Source organism: Vulpes lagopus, chromosome 4 (assembly GCF_018345385.1).
Source record: "Vulpes lagopus strain Blue_001 chromosome 4, ASM1834538v1, whole genome shotgun sequence".
Taxonomy (NCBI): Eukaryota; Metazoa; Chordata; class Mammalia; order Carnivora; family Canidae; genus Vulpes; species Vulpes lagopus.
This window is the reverse complement of record NC_054827.1, coordinates 127,780,081-127,804,206: the sequence shown is the minus strand read 5'-3', so window position 1 is coordinate 127,804,206 and position 24,126 is coordinate 127,780,081. Positions and strand designations below refer to the sequence as shown.

The following is a 24,126-nucleotide window of genomic DNA, read 5'->3' as shown; positions in this document are numbered from 1 at the left end:
AGTTACATCAAGGTTTGATGATTTTTGGTCTTACTGATACATTTTGATTACATTCCAGTGAATGTGTGTGTGTGTGTATGTGCATGTGTGTGTAGACTCGTCTCATTTATTTGTAAAATGGTTATAATTTTATATTTGAAGACATATTTTAGTTGTTTTAATTTCTAAGGGAACCTAGATGCCTCTAAGGGTTTCTCAGGGAAGAAGAATGTTGAGAAGATTAATTATTACAACTGAAATAAAATATAAGAAGCTATTTGATTTTTATAATTGTTGCAAAATGGGAAAGTGAAGATTCTTGAAGTTTGAAGCGTTGAAATAGTCCAGGGATGCCTGGGTGGCTCAGTCAGTTAGTTGAGCATCTGACTTTTATTTTCAGCTCAGGTCATGACCTCAGGGTCTCATGAGATTGACTCTTGTATTGGGCTTTATGCTTAGTTGGGAGTCTGCTTATCCTTCTCCCTCTTTTCTTCCTCCTACTCTCTCTTTCCCCCTAAAATAAATAAATTAGTCCAGAATTCACCCAAGACAATTGTATGTTTTGTTAGAAGTTACACAGTAGTTCTTCCTGAAATTTTAGAAAGGAAAGTCTATATCTTTGAAGCTAGTTGGAGAGGTGAAATAAGTGGAGCTTTCTTTTTCTCATAGATCCAAAGTCTAACACCCTATGTTTCCATATGCTAATTTTTGAAGCCAATGGATTTATTTCACTTTGTTAGTACTCAGCCTGGTGTACTTCAAATAGGAACTGTATTAATAGAATATTGTTGAATATACTTAGAGATACCTTGCCTACATTGAACGGATTCTTTTCCTAATGTATAAAAATGAAACCGATCTCTTTGAAAAATGTTGATGGTATTTTGATAGGGATTGCATCGAATCTGTAGATTGTTTTGGGTAGCATAGACATTTCAACAATATTTATTCTTCCAATCCATGAACATGGAATATTTTTTCATTTCTTTGTGTCTTCCTCAATTTCTTTCATAAGTGCTCTGTAGTTTTAGAGTACAGATCCTTTATTTCTTTGGCTAGGTTTATTCCTAGGTATCTTATGTTTTTGATGCAATTGTAATGGGATCAATTCCTTAATTTCTTTTTCTTCTGTCTCATTGTTATTATATAGAAATGCATCTGATTTCTGTGCATTAGTTTTATATCCTGCCATGTTGCTGTATGAGGTCCAGCAATTTTGGGGTGAAGTCTTTTGAGTTTTCCATATAAAGTATCATGTCATCTGCAAAGAATGAGAGTTTGACTTCTTCTTTGTCAGTTTGAATGCTCCTCATTTCTTTTTGTTGTCTGATTGCAAAGGCTAGGACTTCTATACTATGTCAAATAACAGTGGTAAGAGTGTCCATCCTTGACTTTAGGGGAAAAGCTCTTAGTTTTTCCTCATTGAGAATGACTGAGAAGATGTGATATATGTATATATATATATAATTCAGCTCTCAGAAAGGACGAATACCATTTACATTGATGTGGTTGAAACTAGAGGGTATTACATGGAGTAAAATAAGTCAAACAGAGAAAGACAATCATCATATGGTTTCACTCACATGTGGAATATAAGAAACAACACAGAAGATCACAGGGTAATGGAAGAAAAACTGAATGGGCAATAATCAGAGAGGGAGAAAATCCATGAGAGACTCTTAACTATAGGGAAAAAAAAATGGAGGATTCCTGGAGGGGAGGATGGGGTATTTGGGTGATGGGTATTAAGGAGGGCACATGATGTCGTGATGTGATGAGCATTGAGTGTTACACACAACTGATAAGTTACTGAACACTATACCTGAAATTAAGAATGTACTATATGTTGGCTAATTGAATTTAAATAAAAATTTTTTAAAAATTAATTTTAAAAAAAGAAAAAGAGAAAGAAACTGATCATACTCATCTCCAGGCTATTCACTGCATAGTCAGAGCAAGCACAAATTCTAAAATCTGAATCTGAACATATCATTTTCCATCCTGAAATCTCTCCAGGACCACCGAGGCCCTATAAAATGAAACCTAGACCTAGGAATATGGCAGAAAATGATCTCTACTATCTTTTCTTGCCTATTCACAGTATAATTTATTGCTATTGCCACTTTACACCATATTTTCCAGCCATCTCAAACTTCTTTTTTTATTTTGTTCTTATTGAAGTTTGATTTGCCAACATATAGTATAACACCCAGTGCTCATCCCATCAAGTACCCTCCTCAGTGATTCTCACCCAGTTACCCCAACCCCCCACCCACCTCCCCTTCCGCAACCCTTTGTTTCCCAGAGTTAGGAGTTTCTCATGGTTGTCTCCCTCTCTAATTTTTCCCACTCATTTCCCTTCCTTTCCCTTATAATCCCTTTCACTATTTCTTATATTCCCCATATGAGTGAAACCATATGATAATTGTCTTCTCCGATTGACTTACTTCACTCAGAATAACATCCTCCAGGTCTATCCACCTTGAAGCAAATGGTGGGTATTCGTCCTTTCTAATGGCTGAGTAACATTCCATCATATATATGGAATGTATATTTATGGTGTATATATATGGTGTGTGTGTGTGTGTGTGTATATATATATATATATATATATATATATATATATATATACCACATCTTCATTATCCTTCTTACACTTCCCATGCATGTGCCTGGGTGTCTTGGAAAAAAAAAATTGTCTTCTCTTCCAGCAATGGCTCTTTTCTTTCCCCTGATGGATCTGCTGGTACCTGGTACTCTTCTATACACTCTTGAAGACCCAGAAAAAGCATCTCTGTTTAATAACTTCTCTGACCACTAAAAATTATGGATCACCTCCCCTGTTCTTCCAGTACTAAAACCCAAACTCAAAATTTATCAAAGACTCTTCATATATATATATATATATATATATATATATATATATATATTAGCTGTGTGACCTTAGGTAAATGACTTGACTTCCTCCTTAAGGTTTACTTTCATTAACCATGAAGGAATGAGAACAATAAGAATACTTGGTTTCTTTGGATGGTTTACTCATATAATGCAGGTAAATTTCTTACATTCACAGTGCCTGGAAAATGAAGAACTCATTAAGTGATAGTGTTAATGTTATTATTGATATTATTGTTGTTGTTCTACTTCCATATCCAACCCCCTTCACAGAAAGTTTACTGTCCTGAATGAGGAGAAACATCTAAGCAGGTAAGTACTGGTTTCATCTGATCTCCTACGTAGATAACCAAGAGAATGAAACTTTGTGATGATCCAATCCCAGGCTATTTCCAGATCACTTTACCATCAAATGGTACAGGTAACAATGAATGTTTGGCAGTTGCATGATTTAATATTGATATGGCTTTTAACCAAAGACAGTGGGAGATACAAACTCTCTATGCTATACCCCAAAGCTCTTGGATATTTGAACTCATTTTCACCATTTAATTCTAAACTCAAATTCTTCTCAAGTTCTCATTCTTTTCTGTAGCACAAACTTCTTTTTCCATGCCTTCCCACAATGTGGTGGTTTTGAGACCACTTGCTGTCCCTCTTTTACCATTTATTTTCCTGTCCAAGTGGCTCTTTGCTTAATAAGAGTTTTCTTTCTTTCTTTTAGGTGAGTTCTCATACTGAGACATTTGAGCAGTGCCTGAGATATCTGGGCATCTGTGTTCAACCTGTACCTAAATCTTGACTCTATTTAGTGATATACCAAAATTATTCTTGGCTCATCTCGCTTTTGCAGCCATAAGAAAGGACAGTGCTTCACAACTGTGAAGATTTTTCTTTTTTCAGTCCGGTTTTGCTTGTCATTCCATAAAGTTTTATATCAATTGATTTTTGCAACAATAGTGCTGCATAAGAAAGAGCCACAAAAAAATCTGTAGCAAACAAAAAACTAATCTCTTATTGTTCAAGCATCTGGATGGTCAGATGCCTCTGATCTTGGTTCAGCTCACTCATGTGTCTGAGAATTCTTTGTCTATTGGTAAAGCTATATGGCAAATAGCATGATTACAGAAAAAAGGGAAGAAGTTGAATTACTACTGAGATCCATCTATCATGGGACAGATTTACCTATAAGGTGTTCTCTTAATTTAGCCCTTTAACTCATTTTCACTGACATATTAATATATTTTCCTTTGACTATAGTATGTTTGTTTTCCCTCTGTGAATACACACATATTATACTGAATCTTATATACCCATATTATTGTGCCTGTTCTACTTTTCCAGTGCCTTTCTTTGAAAAGGAATCCCATAAATCAGGAACATGGTCTAGAAAGAAGAGAAATGTTCTGTCTTCTAGTATCCCATGTAATGTTTCATGCCACTGTAGAACAACTGTCGGCAAACTGTGGCCATGGACCAAACACTTCCTGCTGCCTATAACTGAATGACTCATATATAATATTTATATAAATATAAATAATTTTAAAAGGGTTAGAAAGCATCAAAACAGGGTGTCTCTGGGTGGCTCATCGGTTTAGCACCGCCTTCGGCCCAGGGTGTGATCCTGGGGTCCCAGGATCGAGTCCCACATCGGGCTCCCTGCATGGAGCCTGCTTCTCCCTCTGCCTGTGTCTCTGCCTCTCTCTCTCTCTCTTTCTCTCTCTGTGTGTCTTTCATAAATAATAAATAAAATCTTAAAAAAAAGAAAATATCAAAACAAGAATAATAGAGACACATGATAATTATATGAAATTCAAATTTCAATCTCTATAAATAAAATGTCATTGGAGCATAGCTACACATAGTTGTGTATTGTCTGTGAATCTTTTCTCATTAGAACAATAGGTTTGAATAGTTGTCACACAGATCTCATCACTCACAAAGCCTAAAATTTTACTATCTGACCCTTTACAGAAAAAAAAAAAGAAGTTTCTAACCTCTGCTTTAGAGAGTTTACTGCTTGGATTTCTCTCTTTGTCTTTACTGAAAACTTTCTCATTTGGTTCCACATAGAAGAGGACTTCATAACTGCAAAATCCAGTAGCTGAGCTGGTTTTGAGAGCTCAGTTACTGGCACCAGGGTTTTGCCTTGCTTGTTCCATTTTCGGCTTTGTTTTACTCCATGAAGTATCTTTCCATTCTTATTGGGACAAGACACCTGCCAGGATATATATTCAGGTTTATATTCAGTCCTCACAGCAACCTTATCACCATGAGTGAATTTTATTTTCTTAGCATTTCAACAAAAGCACTACACCAAGTTGCTTCATCGAAACTAATTGAGTCATGTGCTTATTACTGAACCAATTACAGTAAGAAGGGATATGCCATAACTTTATTAAATAGGCCCAGGTTACACCCCCTGCACATGGGGACGGTCCATCCCATAAAAAGCAAAAGGCTGTGTGAAGCAAAGTGTACTTATCCAGTGCATATTTGGAGTTGCTACCAGAAAAGCATAGTATTATGCTGCTTAAGAGTAAAAACCAATTCACACTATATCATCTGAAAGTAGAATCTCAAAATCTTAAAAGCAAAAATATAATTAAATATTATGTAATATATTCATGCTAGAAAACAAATATGATACTTAAATTTTCTTTGTGTCTAAAACAGAATGAGCACTATAGTAGGAATGAGTTTATAAATAACTTTTTAAGAAATAAATAAATAAAATAAATAGGGCTTTATAAAAATTTATCATCAGATCTAGAGTTTGGAATCCTGTTAACTGTTTCATCATTAAAAGTGTTCATTTTTAAATATATTGGATTTAATAAATAATTACCTAGTCACCTAAAAGATGCCAGTTATTATTGAACCTCTTAGGTATTCATAAAAGGACCATGACTTGTACTATGATTGCAAAGAGATTACTTTCAGGGGAGAGTGACAGAAAATTCAAATATAAAATGACAAAGAAAAATATGTAGATTCTGGTGTTGTAGGAGCAAGAAAGATAAACCTCCTTTGTTCCTAAGAAAAAAGTTACATTTGTTACATAGGAGGTGCCACTTATCTTAAGTGCCAAGAATTTTTCCAAATGGATCCCTCACTAATCAATGAAGAATCAGCTTGTGAAAATTCACTAGGTATGAAAGAAATGGACGTGTTTGGAAGACTATTTTAAACTGTGGTTCAGTATGACTCTAGCTTAGAGAGTATGCAAGGAGTATTCAAGAGTTGAGATTAGGAAGAGTAGTGGCAAAAAATAAAAAAAAAAAAAAAAAAAAGGAAGAGTAGTGGCAAATAATGAGGCCAGATAATTAGTCAAAAAGTAAAAGGCTTTGGGACGCCTGTGGCTCAGCGGTTGAGCATCTGCCTTTGGCTCAGGGCATATCTATTTGTGTGAAAAGAAACACAGGAAGGATAAAGAAGGAATCAGTAAGATTGCTTATCTCCATAACAGAATGGAAATGGCGTGGGAAGGATGGGCAGATGGGATGGGGATAGCTGGACTGGGGGTAAAGTGTGATACTTCTCTTAATACAGCTTTGTGTATTTCTAACTTTTAACATTTTTCTATAATCTTTCTGAATGTCTAAAGTTGGCAATAATAAAGAGGGAAACCAAAAGGGAATGCAGTAGGGACGTGTGGGTGGCTCAGCAGTTGAGCATCTGCCTTTGGCTCAGGGCATGATCCTGGGGTCCAGGATTGACTCCCACATTGGGATCCCAGTGAGGAGCCTGCTTCTCCCTCCACCTATGTCTCTGCCTCTCTCTGTCTCTCATGAATAAGTAAATAAAATCTTTAAAAAAAGGGGGGGGGATGTAATTGAAACAAATGGATATAAAAATTGTTTTACAAATAAACTGCACAACAAGAGTGAGAAAAGGAAAGTAATTAAAGGAAATTTCAAAGCAAAGTATTTTTATCATATAACCTAAGACAAAAGGCCAAAACAAAAACTGTACACAAATATTTTATGTCAGTCAATAGGTGTGTTTTCACATTGATACGTGTTAGCAATGCTAACAATATTTATTTATATTTTATGATGAGGCTAATCAATGAATTTTGCAAATAATGAAAGCCAGTTTCTCACTGTCAGGGGAAAAATTATAAATATTTGAGAAAGTAGAAAGGATAGAACCTTGGTGTCAGGTTGAAATCGGAGGTTTATGTATTAAACATATGTTTTTAGACATACATGTGGGTGTATATAGAAATATAGATGTGTATATGCATATATATATTTCCTACTCTATGTACTGAGAGGAAGTAGAAGCAATAATGCCCCAGAACCGGTGTGGATACTCACCAACACAGCTTGATTTCCAAGTATTATTCTCAAATAAAAGGGACTAGGACTCCTTGGAGAAATGGCTGATTCCAGAATTGGGGCAGAAAAGTGTAAGATGAGCCTGGAATATCTTGTAGTATCATAAAGGAAAGAAGTTCTCAAAACTTGAAAATATTTCAAAAAAAGCATAAAAGGCAACTTGAAGAGATTCTCAATGGCCAAGTATGACAATAATAACAATAAGCAGCAACAATAATAGCATTAGAGTAAAATAATAAGAAGAATGTTGATGATGATGATAGTAATGAGGGTATAACCCTAAGAAAAAAAATAGAATTTTTTTGGGTCTGTGCTAAAATCAATGAATAATTGACTAAGTAGATACATGGAGGACAGGGAAAGTAAATCTTTATAAGAGAATTACAACCAATAAACAATTTAAAAATATATAAAGGAAATAGGAAAACACTACTGCTCAAACTCTAGTATAACAACTTTTTTTTTTCTTCAGGAAAGAATCATTATTGAGTACTAAAATTAATGGATGGATATAGGATGAGGAAAGGTATATTTACATAATCTATTAAGTGATAGAATGCTTATTAATTACAAAGGGGAAATAATAAAATTACAGTGAAGAAACCTGGAAGACACCCTCTTAAGTGATCAAAGTTATCACCACTAGTGAACAAATTGATGTCATCTTGCTATGATTCACTAAGATGGGCACATCATTTTTGCTTATTCCTATCAAAAATACATAACCTGAATCATAAAAGTAAAAAATTCTACAAAATCAAAGTAGATATTACCCAATGTCTGGCCAATGGTCTTCAAAAGTGTCAAGGTCTTGAAAGATTAAAGGAGACTAAAGAGATATTTTAACTAAATGCGAGATCCTTGGTTGGATTCTGGATTTAAAAAGAAAAAAAGATATTAGTGTAATAATTAGAAAAATATGAATATGGTCTATAGATTAGGTAATGGTAATGTGTCAATGTTAGTTTCCTGTTTTTCCTTTGTTTTATCACTGTACTGTAGCTATATAAGATGTTAACATTTGTAGAATCTGGATGGACAGTTGGCAGGGATTGTCAACCTCAGAACTACTGACATTTGGAGCCAGGTATGTCACTGTTGTAGGGTCTGTCCTGTGCATTATAGGATTTTGAGCAGCATCCTTGGCCTCTACTCACTTGATTCTAGAAGCAAGTGAATCCTTCCTCCACCCATTGTGATAATCAAAAATGTATCCAAATATTGCCAAATATCCTTGAGAGAGAAGACATAAAATCACCGCTAGTCAAAAACTACTGGTATATGAGATTTCTTTGTATTGTTTCCGAAACTCATTCACAAGATCAAAATGATCTTAAAAGTTGTAAAAACAAAAGTGCGAAAATGTCTAGCACAGTGCCAGTAACATACTGAGCACTAAATATGTAATAGTTATCTTTAAAATCTATTGAATAGACCTCTGTGAATGTTCACATACAGTTTTAAACCCCATGTTTCAATGAGAACTTCAGTGGGTCTATTCAGTTAATCATAAGTTTAATGAGGGTCCCTTTAAATGCAAAAATGACTGCATTTTGGCACCTCCAACTCTAGATTTATCTCTCAACATTGAAATAATGTCCATCTATGTAGCAGGTCAATCTGACTCTGCAATTTAATGCTTTTTATTCCTCCGGGCTTCTTCAGAATGCAAACCTTTTCTATTTGAGTTAATTTCACACTTAGATTCTTACCAAAACCTCATTATTCTTTTTTTTTTTTTTTCAGGGATCATCTCTGCTGAATGCTAGGTGTGATGATAGCAGGAAAATCTGTAATATTGTTTCACAGAACCTTAAAACACAATGTGATCTGCAAGAAAATAGAAACAGAATATGGATAAAAACAGGTCCTGTTACCTTCAACTTGACATTTCAGATTCCACTTTTTGACAGCCTGACCTTGCTAGTCACATCACTCACAACTGCCGGTTATTCAGTGACAACGGAGATGAGTGACATTATATGAACAACAGACTCATGCTTAGCGATGCACATTTGGTTCAGAGAGGAAAGGAAATGAGAGAAAGACAAACAGAAGAGAAAGGAATCATAAAACAGTTGTTGAAAATGAAAGCAGCAGAAGGGCCAGAAATATGGCACAAGAGAATGAGACATAGATCAACAGTAGTGATAAAGTTCAAGAACCTAACAGATTGAAAGAGTAAGTACAGACAGTTGGTTGTCTCTTGTTCAGGGATGAAAGAGGGACGAAGACAGAAAGAGAGAGAGGAAGAGAAACAGGAAGAACAGAGATGTGAAATATATAATGAAGGAGAAGACAGATACCCTTGATTCTGAGCTTTACATGGTGACTTTGAGCTCATCCAGGAGAGTGTGCCCAGCATAATGAGAAAACTGGAAATGACAAGTTATGAAAAAAATTGAAGTAACTAGTAATATCTCATTCAAAAATGAGAAGACTAATGGGAACACATAGTAGTCTTCAAATATTCACAGAAATTCCACTTAGAGGCAAGAAAAATGGAAAATGGAATCAATCTCTGTTTGCTTTTATGGTTCTGGGGAATAACAGGTGGGTGAAGGAGAAATATAGATATACACTTCCTAGAATTTGAGCCATCAACAAGAGATTGGGCCATGTCGTGACTTCCTGAGCGCGCAATCACTTGGCAGAGCTAGAGAATGGCTTTTTCCTTCTGCAACAGTCAATAGCAGTAGAGTCTCATGTAATCTATTATCCAAATTCAAACACTCTTGAAAGTAAAAGAGGTCTCACTTATAATTACTTCTGGATAATAAGTTTATATCAGAACTCTTCTCGGCAAACTGGAATATTTAGTAACTCTGAAAAGGAATAGCTGATTTTTGAGAATATTTCCAATGCTCTGACCCCAATCAATTTTTCCCTCCTTGACTGGTCACTTCTCAGCCATTTGAAGGTGGGATGGAAATCAAACCTCTCTATGTATTACTACTAATAAAAACTTAATACAATAATTAGTAGATAATGTAAATGATTTTTAAATGTCAAGATATTAACTAATTAATCCAAGGAATGATAGTTAAATAGATTTTATATGCCAGTAGTTGTGTTAAATACTGGGGAGTCAGTGGTGAAAGGGGAGAAGACATTATATTGAAGCCTACATTCAAGGAAATGTTCTTTAGTATGTTCTAACCATGTCATTAGGCTGTCCAACAACCTGTCTTAATTACATCCACCTACACACAATACAAAAAAAAATTGCAAAGTGAGTAGCAATGGACAAGCTTAATTTTCCAGAAATTAAATGACCTTCTTAGGAACTCAAAAATGGTATGGAATAGAGGGGTTTCATAAATAAGTGTTCCTCTTCTTCCAGTGTGACCTCTATGAGACTACTACTGCATCTTATAAAATCAAGTGTACTTGTTTTATTAAATTCCACATGTGAGTGAGATTATATGGGATTTATCTTTCTCTCACTGACTTATTTTGTTGAGCATAATACACTTTAGCTTTATCCACATTGCTAAAAAAAAAAAAAGAGGGAAGTGAACCCATAAGAGATTCCTTTTTGTTTTTTGCTTAATTGCTTTCTTTTTTTAATTTGAATTCAATTTGTCAATGTATAGTACATCATTATTTTCCGATGTTTTTGATAATTTGTCAGTTACATATAATACTCAATGAGACTTGATTATAGGGAACAAATTGAAGGTTGCTGGTGGAGAGGTGAGCAGGGGATGGGCTAAATGGGTGATAGGTATTAAGGAGGGCACTTGTGATGAACACTGGGTCGTGGTATGTAAGTGATGAATCACTAAATTCTACTTCTGAAACCAATATTATATTATATGTTAATGAACTAGAATTTAAATAAAAATTTGAAGCATTAAAAACAAAAGTGTACCTATTTAGGGGCCTCTACTGATCAAAGCATAAGATTAATTGTTTTATCAAATTATTATAAAAAAAAAACCTTTCTTTAACTCTAGAGCAACCTGTTGAACTCTTTCTTAGAGAAACATATTTCTGGCAGTATACATGAAGATCACACAGCTAAATGAGGGGAAGAATTGGGATTTGAACCAATGTTCTGTCTATATTAACTGGTACCTATAGATTTTATATATATATATATATATATATATATATATATATATATATACTTCTATTTTAATTTTTATTTTGGCTTAAACAACAGAATTTTATTTTCTCACAGTCATAGAGCCTGGAAGTTCAGGATCAAAGTGTTGATAACATTAATTTCCTCTGAGGTCCTTAAAGGAAGGGGTCTGTTATAGTCCTCTCTCCTTCATTGTAAACAGATAATCTCTTCCTGCTTTTGTCCTCACATGGTCATCATCCTGTTTACAGGTATCCTGGTCTTTTCCTCTTACTATAAAGACACTGATGATATTGGATTAGAGCTCCACCCCAATAAGGTTTTTAACTTAATCACTTCTTTAAAGACCTTACTTCCAAATACAGTAACATTCTGAGTTACCAGGGGTTGGAACTTCAGCATATGAATTTTGAGGAGACACAATTCAGCCCCTATAATTTGTCATGTCTTTTAGTATAGTGAACAAATTCTGTTCCATGATGAAAAAGCCTAACCTATTTTCATCTTTGGTCAATGCTCCTATGATGATCCCCTGTTCTGTTTATATTAGCCTAATTGACCTCTGTTGTTCCTAAGCATTATGCTCTCTCCTGACTTAGAGAATTTTCATTTCCCTAAACTCTCTCTCTCCCTCTACCCTAGCCTAATAATTTTCTGCAGAAGCAAATCACTGTCAGAAGACCTCAACATTAAGCTTTAGGGGGATTTTAATTTGCCACCTTCCTGTAACTTTGTCCAGCCTGCCTTGGGGTAGACATGAAATTCCCCTGCCCCTGAGTGTCTAACTCCTGGCCCTGCAGGTTCCATATCACTTTGGCATTCATGTCACCTTTTGGCATCATGTGTTAAATGTGACCAGATTCTTTCTTTCTTTCTTTCTTTCTTTCTTTCTTTCTTTCTTTCTTTTTTATTTATTTCTTTCTTTCTTTCTTCTTTCTTTCTTTTTCTTTTTCTTTCTTTCTTTCTTTCTTTCTTTCTTTCTTTCTTTCTTTCTTTCTTCTTTCTTTCTTTCTTTCTTTCTTTCTTTTTTCTTTCTTTCTTTCTCTTTCTTTCTTTTTCTTTTCCTTCCTTCCTTCCTTCCTTCCTTCCTTCCTTCCTTCCTTCCTATCTTTTCTCATAATCCCTCATTACTTTTATTTCATTGAAATATATTTGACATATAACTTTGCATAAGTTTAAGGTGTACAACGTTGATTTGATACATTTACATATAGCAATGTGATTGTCCTGTAGCATTAGATAACACCTCTATCATGTCACATAATTATCTTTTCCTTTTTTGTGGTGGGAATAATTAATAATATTAGTAAGCTGATAGTCATAATATTGCTGTTGTCTATAATCACCGTACTGGACATTAGACCTCCAAGATACATTTATCTATTATTTGCAAGTTTGTATCCTTAAAGGACCTCTCTTCTCTTCTCCCACTCCACCTGCCCCTGGTAACTACCATTCTACTCTAGGTTTATATAACTACCATGTGATCCAGCAATTCCACTTTTGAGTATATATCCAAAGGAATTGAAAGCAAGACTTCATAGAGATAGCTCCACTTCCATGCTTATTATAGCATTATTCACAGTAGTCAAGATATGAAGACAATCTATATATCTATCAGTGGATGAATAAAGAAAATGTAACATACATATTGCAATATGTATGCAATAATACAATTATTATATATTGTATTATATATTACAACATAACATAATATATTATTGTTTAGATGTGAGACGGAAGTAAATCCATTTGTGACAACATGGATGGACGGACCTTGAAGACTTTATACTAATGAGATAAATCAGACAGACAAAGATGAATATTGTATGACATCACTTGTACATGGAATATAAAGAAGCTGAAGTTGCAGATGTATTTATGGAAGACAGTTGCAATGATTTGCATGCTAGAGTTGATGAGTTCTTTCTAGAGTTTGGGAAACAAAAGGAATGACACAGGAATGACAGGACTGAAGAATGCCCAAACAAAGGACATCCCATTATGTTAATCAATTATAAGAGATGAAAAGCATTCCCAAACCAGCATCATTTAAAATAAGCTTTTGGGTATCTACTAAACTCAAAGGTGGTCCTGGTTTCCCTCTTTGCTATATCTGAGAGCTCAAAGGAAGCTGAATCATTGACATTCTATTTTCCCCCTTTATGTTCTGATTTCTTTTATGATATTTTAGGATAATTCCATAATTCATTTCCTAACTGCCCTAGATGAGGTCTCTATCAGCTCCAGGCTCATGTCCTCATAGCACTGAAACCAGTGATCAAGGTCTCACTGTACCCAATATCAAAAAAAAAAAAAAAAGGAAAAGAAAAAGAAAAAGAAGGAAAAAAAGAAGGGGGGAAAGAAGAGAAGGAAGGATGCCCTAAATTTACCATTTTTTGCCCCGAATTGGATAGCAAACCTGTTCTTGTGACCTGTGTGATGACATAGCCATAGAAATACACAAATAGAATCTGTTGTTTAAAACTATGGTCGCTCATAGAACAGTGAAGTATTTGAACTACATAAACCATTTAGGATGCAACTGAAAGAAAGGATTGCTGAGGGGAATTGGAGAGGCTGGTACCAGAAGAAAAGAGAAAAGAAGCTGGACAGTGAATCCTAACAAATGTTCACCACATCCCTCATCTTCGATATCATAAGATCAAGTGCTTTAGTAAGATGGAGAAACAAAAATTATATTTGGCAGCTTTGTATCTATAATAAGGTCTATGAATCTTTGAGAAAGTCATAGTTTGTTGTTGTTGTTGTTACACACCTTTAATGCAAAAATAATTATAAGTTAAATGCATACTGGATACAATAAAATGTCTACAAATTCTCGGCTCAGAACCTCCAAGTAAATTAATAGAAGCATGGGGATTAATTGCATGTTCAAACTCTTTGGTGTACATTAGGTGGTTACTGGATAATAGTTTGTTATTATCCTGTTCCTCCTTTTCCTTCTCTCTGTTTTATCATCCTTTACTTTTCATTAATCTATGGCTCTATCTTTGTCCTTTGGGGTCACAAAGAATGAGTCTCCCTCTTTCTACATGACATTCAGATTCACCCATATCCTCTTTTCCAACTTAAATGTCTAAGACTCCTTTAGGTGTTGTTTCCATGGCTAGTTTCTAGACCTCTAAAAATCCTGATTGTCCACATCTAGATACAGACTGATTCATTAATAATATAACAGAATACAAGTCTATAGATGATGTTTAACTATATATACTACTCAAGTGTCTTTTGTACCCAGCCATTCTTAAACTTCTAAGTCTTCAGATTATCTCTTCTAATTCCTTAAGAGATAGGAACTACCCTTTCTCTATTTTATTTTATTTTATTTTATTTTATTTTATTTTATTTTATTTTATTTTATTGTAACAGCTTTATTGAGGTATTACTGATATGCAAAAAGGGTACATATTTCATGTGTACACTTTGATAAATTTGGACATATGTATACAACAGTGATAAAATCACCACAATCAAGGTAATTGACATAGCCGACGTCTCAGTATGTCCTTGTGTCTTTTTTGTTGTTTTGTGTGTTTTGTTTTTGTGGCACAAACACTTAACATGAGATGTACCTTCTTAAATCAGTTTGCAGTGCATCTTTTGATAGTTCTGCTGATAGAGCAGACTGTAGAATTGACTCTTTCCTTTTTAAATCTGGTTTAAATCTAACATTCTTTATATCACTACCTTGTATAAGTTCCTTGAAAGTAACTTCAGTTATTTGTGAGGGAACCTATGAAATTGATAAGGACAGCATACTACAATGGGGAGAGAATAAGATTTGAGAGCAGAATCCCTATGTTCAGTGTTAGTTCCTTCATTCACAGAGGCAATCTACTTGGGTAAATCACTTAGCTATCCTGTGCCTCTGTCTCTTGCCTACAGCGATCATGATACCAGTATGAATGCTTCACAATGTAGTTGGTCATGTCTGTATTATTAAATTATCAAAATATAATTAAATTTATTTTATGATCAGTCTTAACATTGTGTGGGTCAGGGACCCTGACATCATTATTCTGGCCTATGGAGGAGTTTCTTGCTTTCTGACTAGCTATTTAGAATAGGGCCTCAGGGCAGCCCGGGTGCCTCAGTGGTTTAGCGCCGCCTTCAGCTCAGGGCCTGATCCTGGAGCCCCTGAATCAAATCCTGCATGGAGGATTCGGGCTCCCTGCATAGAGCTCCCTGCTTCTCCCTCTGCCTGTGTTTCCACCTCTCTCTCTCTCTCTCTGTGTGTCTCTCATGAATAAATAAATAAATAAATCTTAAAAAAAAAAGAAGTTCCCTTGAGGATAAGAATAGGGAGAAATAATTTTGCTGTTTTGTAGGCAACTGTAGCATTCAGAAATGTACTGCATCAAATATGTTCAAGTGAATCAATATCCCCTCACTGTGACTTGAGTATAAATCAAAATTTATGATCCAAAAATGGCATACTGTGACCAAAGTGAATGAATAAGAGAAAGTGGTTTTAGAGAAATAAATATTTCTGTATCAGAATGTCTGACCATTAATTTTTATGAAAGGATTGAAAATAAGCCAAACTAGAGATATTTTTGCATGCAAATGGCAATTTGCTTTTCCCTAAAAATTCAATATGGCAATGAACTCTGTGCAATTACAGTAAATTTTGTTCATAGCAGCTAACAGCACAACAGTAACAAGTAAATATATTCAAGAAAGTATACTTATAGTTACATATTATCTTAAAGCAAAAAAGGCTCGAGAAAATCAGTTAATGAAGTCTCCACATTACACAAATGTGAGGTGAGGTTAACTTGGCCAGAGCCAGAGAGCTGGTTAGTTCAGAGCTTCTCTCATGAGCTATATATGTATATGATTGCCAGATTTATATTTCACACCCATATCTCTCTTTCCTAATTACAAACTACATCAAATACATACTTGTAGGTTTATCAGATTTAGCAAATTATAATCCAGAATGCTCATTCTAAATGGAATTTCAGCTAAAAAATAAATAATTGTTTAGTATAAGCTTGTTCTATGAAATATTTTGTATGTTGTTTTGTGCCTTTCTCAGCCTATCAATAAGGAATGTTGTGGTTGGACCAATTCTTGTGGTTCTTCTTATTATTATTGCAAGATGTCCTAAAGCAATTACCATCAGGAAACTTTGAAAAAATAAAGTCTTATAATTCACAGAACCTGGAAACTACACAGCACACCTGGGGCCACATAGCAAGGTTGCAGGTAGAGGGAAAGAAATAGTGCAGGGGCCTGGGGTTCAGCTCATTCTTATTTACTCTGGTTACTACACTGCCTTCCTGACTGGATTAATCTGTCTCTATTTTACCTTCTTAATCTACTCATGAAAGAGGAAGATCAAATAACAGCTCATGATCTCTTTAACTTCTCGTTACCTTCAGTGACCATTAATTAATGACAAAAAGAGGTCCTAAAACATTCCCATTCAAGATCATTCATAGTCTGTGCCATGCTTGTTGTAGTAGCCCTAAATTTCTCAAAACCCATTTGCTTTCTAGAGTCTAAATCAGGGGATTTCAAGCTAGTGCCCATTGACTATTTTTGCAAATAAAGTTGAATTAGGACTTAGCCATATCCATTTGTCTCCATATTGTCTATGCCCGTCTTCCTGCCAACTCCAGTGGTTGCAACAGAGATTGGTTCTTACAAAGCTTGCAAAGCCTGAAAATATTTACTATCTGACCCCCTATGGAAAGTGTTTGATGACCCCCATTCTATATGAACCTAATTATTTGTAATATTTTTGAACTTATATGAACCTAATTATTTGTGATATCTTTGAAATTATTGTACTCTGTCTCACTACAGGACAAATATAATCTCTTCGAAATGTTCTTTTTTACCCCACAGGAGCCACTACAATTTTCAAAACCCTATTCCTCCTTTAGACTTCAAATATAAACACCTCTGCCTCCAGAAAACCTCCTGGTCTATCAAAACTGGTATAAGCCCTTCATCTCTGGGTTGTCTTAGACATTTTTCTCTCTACCTCTTTGCTCTATTTATCACATTTGGTATGTACGGAATATTCTCTTTTAAGACCACAAGATCTGTATGTGCTTTTTTCCCTACTCTGGTCTCAGTACTTAGCAGAGAGCTTGCATGAACAAGGTGCTCATTTTTATTTTTATTTTAAGATTAGTTTTAGTCAATGAAATAACAGAACCCTAAATCTAGGTGTCCACGCTCCTAATCCAGAAATATTTTTATTTTTCTAAGTTTCTTCATTTCTCCTGTATTAATAACTTTATTTTAGACTTCCAGACACATGTCTAAAATATGTTCATTGTTGTTACTACAACTTGAAATTCAAGTTTTAAAGTTAAGAATTTTGCCTGATAGCATAACTTTCTGTATAGCTAATATCCAGGATGAAGAGCCAAAGGAAAGAGTATTTCAGGCTATATATTAAAAAGATCAAAATAATTCAGTAGAACCTATAAAGTTAAAGAAAAGACAAAGATTCTCATAGCTGCCTGAGAATTTTTGCTAGATATGGATTAATTTTCTATTTTTGCTTTTTTTATTGCTGCTTATTCCATTTATTTTCGTTGCTACTGTTATGTTTTAGTTTTTTATTGATTCACTTGATGTTATGTAGAAGGAAAGACTAGTTTGTCAATACACACGATTATTAACCCTGGAAGTCAAATAATGTCATTGAAAGACTCAAATCAAACTTCTTTTCTCCAAGTGAAAGATAAGTGCACTATTATCTTCATCCCAAGACATGCTATCTAAAATATATACAGTATCAATAATTAACTATATCTGTATTTATGTCTTTCTACATATCTCTGTATATAGTTATATAAAATGCAAAGACAACTGAATATATGAAGTAAGCAATAATTTTACTACTAAGAGGAATCAGAGATGAGAAGTGATGGAACACACATAGCTCTCACTAAAACAATATTTGTTAAGGCAATGCACATTTCTGTCATAACTTCAATAAGAACTAAACACATAAATTGTTAATAGTAGATGATCCCGGTTAGTAAGACCAGTAATGGGGAAGTATAGAGTAGAGAGCATAATTTTCATCATAAAGTCTTTTATATATATACTTTTTTTACATGAGGGGATATTTTTTAATGTATTTCCTTGCTAGATCTTATCTCTGGGATAGCATTTGTGAGTATTTTAATTCTTTATTCATGGACTCATATTTCAGTTATCCCTATTATACTCAAAGTCCCAGATTGCTCCCTAAAGGACTGGGCATTTTACTTCCTGTTTTATTTACATTCAGCTCAATTTTTGTCACATTGGCCTATGTCTAACAGAGAAATATTTCATGTAGTTTCCAGTGGCATCAAGCCTCGGTTGGTCTTGTAAGTTTTCATTAGCACTCACTGTATTGAGATTTTTGTCTTCCCTGATTTATGTCCCCATTCCCTACTGGTGCAACCTGTGACCCCTCTCAAAATCAACTACTGTAATCAAAAACTTGTATCAGAATATGTTCAAGGGAAACAGAACCTATGATAATTGGAGCCAAAAGTAGAATTATGAATCATAGGAACAAAATTCTGGGATTAGATGGTTAATGGCCAAATGGTAATATGGCACTGTAATGTGTACTAAGTTAGGTTAATAAGACAGTCAACCATGGCTGAAAGGTGATAGAATAGACATAGGTGTGGGAAGATGTACTTGATGGGACAATTGGAAACAAGGATTCAAGTTACTAAAAATTACCACAGATCTCTGAAATAAGAACATACTAGTCTCAGTTTAGTCAACTATTAACCCAGGGTACACTAAAATAAAGTAAACCCCAATGGAAATGTTTTAAAACACCCTCAACTTCACCTGGAAGATAGATTTTGTTGACTAGTAGGCTCAAGACCTTACTCTAAGATTTCCAAGTTAGGATGAAGTCTGAATATTCAGCCAGTCTTCTATAGTAAAATTAAGTCCATGATTAAAAAAAACCACAACTCTTAAGATGTAGGATATGAACATTGGGTAGATGTGTTTGAGAAACTTGAATCTTAAGATTTCCCTAAATCTTCTATGATTCAGAGTGGCCTTCTACTCTTTATAAAGAAGAACAATCTCTCATTGTATGAAGACTATCCAAGGGTTTTGTCCAAGGTAAATGCCAACAAATGTGGTGCTTAACCCTCTCAAAATCTGTTCCTCTCTTTATTGTTCTAAACCAATATTTAGTGTCTGCATGGCCAAAAGATGAAAGGATGTATTCTGAAAAGAGGTAGATAGTGAACACCATCAAGAATCATTAGGAACATGTCTAAGGATAGATCTGGAGGGTCAAAAACAATATATGGCTGGATTGGGGACAGTTTATTAAAAGAGGGGGCATTCTTCAGTGATTTAGAATTGAATATACCTATAAGGATGCTCTAAGTCAATCCTAATATAGGTTAGTTCTTGAGGCTTAGAAATAATAATGTTCTATGAATAAATAAGAGATGCCAGTATTATCTTAATAGGTAGGGATGAAAGAATTTCAAATAGCTGAGACAAAGTGGTACACACAATTATTAGTGATAAGGTAGACAGGCAGCAAGTTCCAGAAGGCAGCCAGGGACCGTGGTGATGGCATTTCCAGTGGCAAGGTAGATGAACAGCCAATGAGAATAATGTTTTATTTATATAGTTTTTAAAAGATTAAGAACATACAAGAAGGAAGGCTGATATCAACTAATCCGATGGAAAATCACTCTCTCTTACCCAGTTTCCAGATCTAAGCCAGTTGTTGGACTCCAGAGTCCATGACTAAAATGAAGATCATATATGTTTAGGGAAGAAATTTTAATGCTATATCATCAATAGTATACAATAACTATGTCTTCCTATACATACAGCTTAATTCACTGACATGGTATGTAAAAATGGAAAGAAAAAAGATGGATCTTGATAGGTGATTATAATCTTTCATAAATGTAGCAAATTGGAAGTCTCAGTAATAACTTCTGTCTGGAGTTATATCTTTTCTAGAAGAAATCACCATTCTCTGCTCTATAGCCATAGATCTGAGGAAACTACATTTCTGAATGTCTATCAGGAGGGAGAATCACACGTTATTAGCATCCACTTGGAAAGGTAGCAGTACATATTCACAGTCTTGATTCAAAACCATATTAATCTCCTGCTCTGTCTCAGTGTAGATTAAAGGGAATAATCTAGACATGCTTGCACTATTCTGCTCTATCAGAGTTCAACAAACTTCTACCATGAAGACTCAGGTAGGAAGAATTTTAGACTTTGCATACCATATAGTCTTTGTCATAACTTCTACACTCTGTCATTGAAGAGTCATAGGCATTATATAAATTAATGGTTGTGGATATTACACACTTCAAGATATACTACTAAACTGCAGAAATCAAAACAGTAGGGTATTATAGACATATAAATCATTGGAACATAATAGAGAGCCCAGAAATAAACCCACACTTATATGGCCCATAAACTTATGACAAAGGAGAGAAGAATACAATGAGGAAAATACAATCCTTTTCAATAAATGATCTGGGAAAACTGGACAGCTATATGCAAAAGAATTAAACTGGACCATTTTCTTACACCATACACAAAACTAAGCTCAAAATGGATGAAAAATCTAAATGTGAGACTTGAAACCATAAAACCAAACCCCTAGAAAAGAAGGTAAACATTAATTTCTTTGACATAGGCCATAACAACACTTTTCTAGACATGTCTCCTAAGGCAAGGGAAGCAAAAGCAAAAATTTGGACTATTGGGACTATCTCAAAATCAAAAGCTTTTACACAGCAAAGGAAACCATCAATAAAACAAAAAGGCAGCCTATTAAATGGAATAAGATATTTGCAATGTATATAATTGCATAAAAATGGGCAAAGGACCCCAGTGGACATTTTTACAAAGAAGATATATAGATGGCCAACCGATACATGAAAAGATGTTCAACATCACCAGTCATCAAGAAAGTGCAAATCAAAACCACAGAGAGATATCACCTTACACTAACAGAATGGCCAGAATAAAAAAAGACAAGATATAACAAATATTGATAAGAATGTAGAGAGAAAGGAAACTTCAGGCATTGTTGGTGGGAATGTAAAGTGGTACAGCTATTATGGAAAACAATATAGAAGTTCCTCAAAAAATAATTGAGAATAGAAATACCAAATGATACAGTAATCCCACTACTAGGTATTTACCCACAGGAAACACAAACATTAATTTGAAAAGACATAAGTATCCCTCTGTTTTTTGCAGCATTATTTACAATAATCAAAATATGTAAGCAACACAGGTGCCCAGTGTCCACTGGTAAAAGAATGGATAGAGAAGATGTGATACACACACACACACACACACACACACACACACACACACAAACGGGAATATTAGTCAAAGAAAAAGGATGAGATCTTGCCACTTGTGACAACATAGATAAATCTAGAGGGTACTATATACTAAGTGAAATAAGTCAGGGTGAGAGACAAATCCTGTTGTGATTTCACTTATATGTAGAATCTAGAAAATAAAATGACTGAATAAACAAACTAAAACCAGAATCAGACCTATAAATAAAGAGAACAAATTCATGGTTACCAGAGGGGAGAAGGGTGGGGGATTTGTGAAGGTGGATTTGCAGACACAGTTATATAGTAAATAAGTCACGGGATTAAAGGGTACAATATAGGGAATACAGTAAATGGTATTGTAATAATGTTGAATGATGGCAAGTGGTAGCTGTACTTGTGATGAGCATGGCATAATGAATAGAGTTGTTGAACCACTATGCTGTACATGTGAAACTAATGTAACATTGTGTGTCAATTATACTTAAATAAAAAATATTAATGAATATGACTTTGTCTCAATAAGACTTTATGTATGAAAACAGGTGACAGTCTACATTTGACTTGGATACTGTAGTGTTTATATCTTTGCCCTAAACTGATAACATCATGTTAATTTGACCTGACATGAAATGGCAAGTTGTCTGTAAATTCTGGAAAGGCACTTATGCATCAAAAGGTGGGATATTAAATCCAAAATGTTTGGGAGGCTTCACATATCTTTGAAGTTTTTAAGGGTTTGAAAGTTTGGGTAGTTCTGAGACATTTCTTTAAAAATGAATTTCAGAATATTTCACCTTGTCCTTCCTATCACTAAGAAACTAGAAAAGTACTTGGATGACCATTTTGAGTTTTGAAGGCAGCAAGTATCACTTTTAATAACATACTTCTGACTCATTTATTAGATAACTCATAGGGCTGTCAGTTTTGAATGAGGTTAGAACATAATATATAGCCTTCTGCATTTAGTTCAGGAAGCAGATCATATGGGTACATTCAAGGAGGTAAAGGTATCTACATGTTACCCATGGTGTTCTACAACATGCTGATTCTTTGACAAACCTCTGAAGCCAGGCTGTGTTCTTTATGCCAAAACACTATTCGCTTTTGAACAGAATTTTTGGGAAACTACTGGACCTTAGTAGAAGCCCTGTAATAGAATATGAGACATCTAATGAGTATGCAATGGATATATTCATATGTGAGCTCATATATGGTATCCTTTATACCATACAATGAATTCCTTATGAGCTAAATATTGTCAGAAGAGCACAGCATCAATCTATCATATTATTAAAATAGTACTTTGGGAATCCAGATCCTTACATCACAAGAGTCTTCTGACCAATGTCTCTCCTCAGCCCACACTTATGGTGCTATTAGGAGCTCTCTATGACCAGCTGACATTAGAAAGATAACATGAGACTAGTTCATAAATGAGTCAACTTAATATGTCAGTGTGAGCAGAAAATATACAATTTCTGCATACAACCCCAATCAATGATATCCATGAGATACAGTGGTGATGGTCATTCTTCCCTAGTTGGCAGATTTTCAGCTGTGTAGTATTCATCAACCTCATGAGAAAAGTGGTAAAAGGTAAGAAATATACACAGAGATACCTAAGCAATGAAAATAACTTACCTCGAAAAAGACTAAAGTTAAGGATAATGGGGATGCCTGGGTGGTTCAGGGGTTGACCATTTGTCTTCAGCTCAGGGTGTGATCCGGAATCTGGGATCGGGTCCCTGCATGGAGCCTGCTACTCCTTCTGCCTGTATCTCTGCTTCTCTCTTTCTGTCTCAAATAAATAAATAAATAAATAAATAAATAAATAAATAAATAAATAAATCTCTAATAAGATTAATAAATAAAAGAAGTTGAGGATAATGAAATTTTCAGAACGATGTATGGGGATGGACCTATGACATGGCCCAAAATGTATAAATCATTTTATCTCAGGCCAATGCCCACTAGAAAAGGTGTGCATCTCAGCTAAACCCCTGCACAACCAGATAAATTAGATGAACTACTCCAGTGGAGGGTAAACAGCCTCTGTTATTGTCCACTCTAGAACCTGTTCAATGTGCCCATATAGTGAACACCCACAGTGGTAGGAGTGGAGGCTACTCATGGGTCCAATATTATGGGCTTCCTTTTTGAAGGCTGTTACAAATATCGTGTGGCTGATATCAAACCTACAATTAGCAAAGTCAAAAACTGAGCTCTTTCTCTGATAAAATATAATTAGAAGATTAATGAGCCACTTAAGGACAAATCACATACAAACTCTATTACTTGCACATGGTCAGAAGCTTGTTCTTACAAGAACTGACAAGTTTTCTGAATATGGATTGGCTATTCTTAAAGATGTTGTTGAGACATTTACTAATCCCCCTTGTACTCAGTGTTCCTGTTATTACTGACTTGGTGACTTCCTGCTCCAGTACCTAGGAACTTTTGC

General features: G+C 34.8%; 1 long non-coding RNA gene across 1 annotated transcript in view; it reads right to left on the bottom strand.

The window, feature by feature from the left end:
- LOC121490172 overlaps positions 1 to 23,718 on the bottom strand; it is a 91,768-nt gene extending 68,050 nt beyond the window's left edge. Inside the window, exon 1 of the long non-coding RNA XR_005987527.1 lies at positions 23,307 to 23,718. This is a non-coding gene — a long non-coding RNA (uncharacterized LOC121490172). The remainder of the gene's footprint in view (positions 1 to 23,306) is intronic.
- Between the last annotated feature and the right edge of the window lie 408 nt (positions 23,719 to 24,126).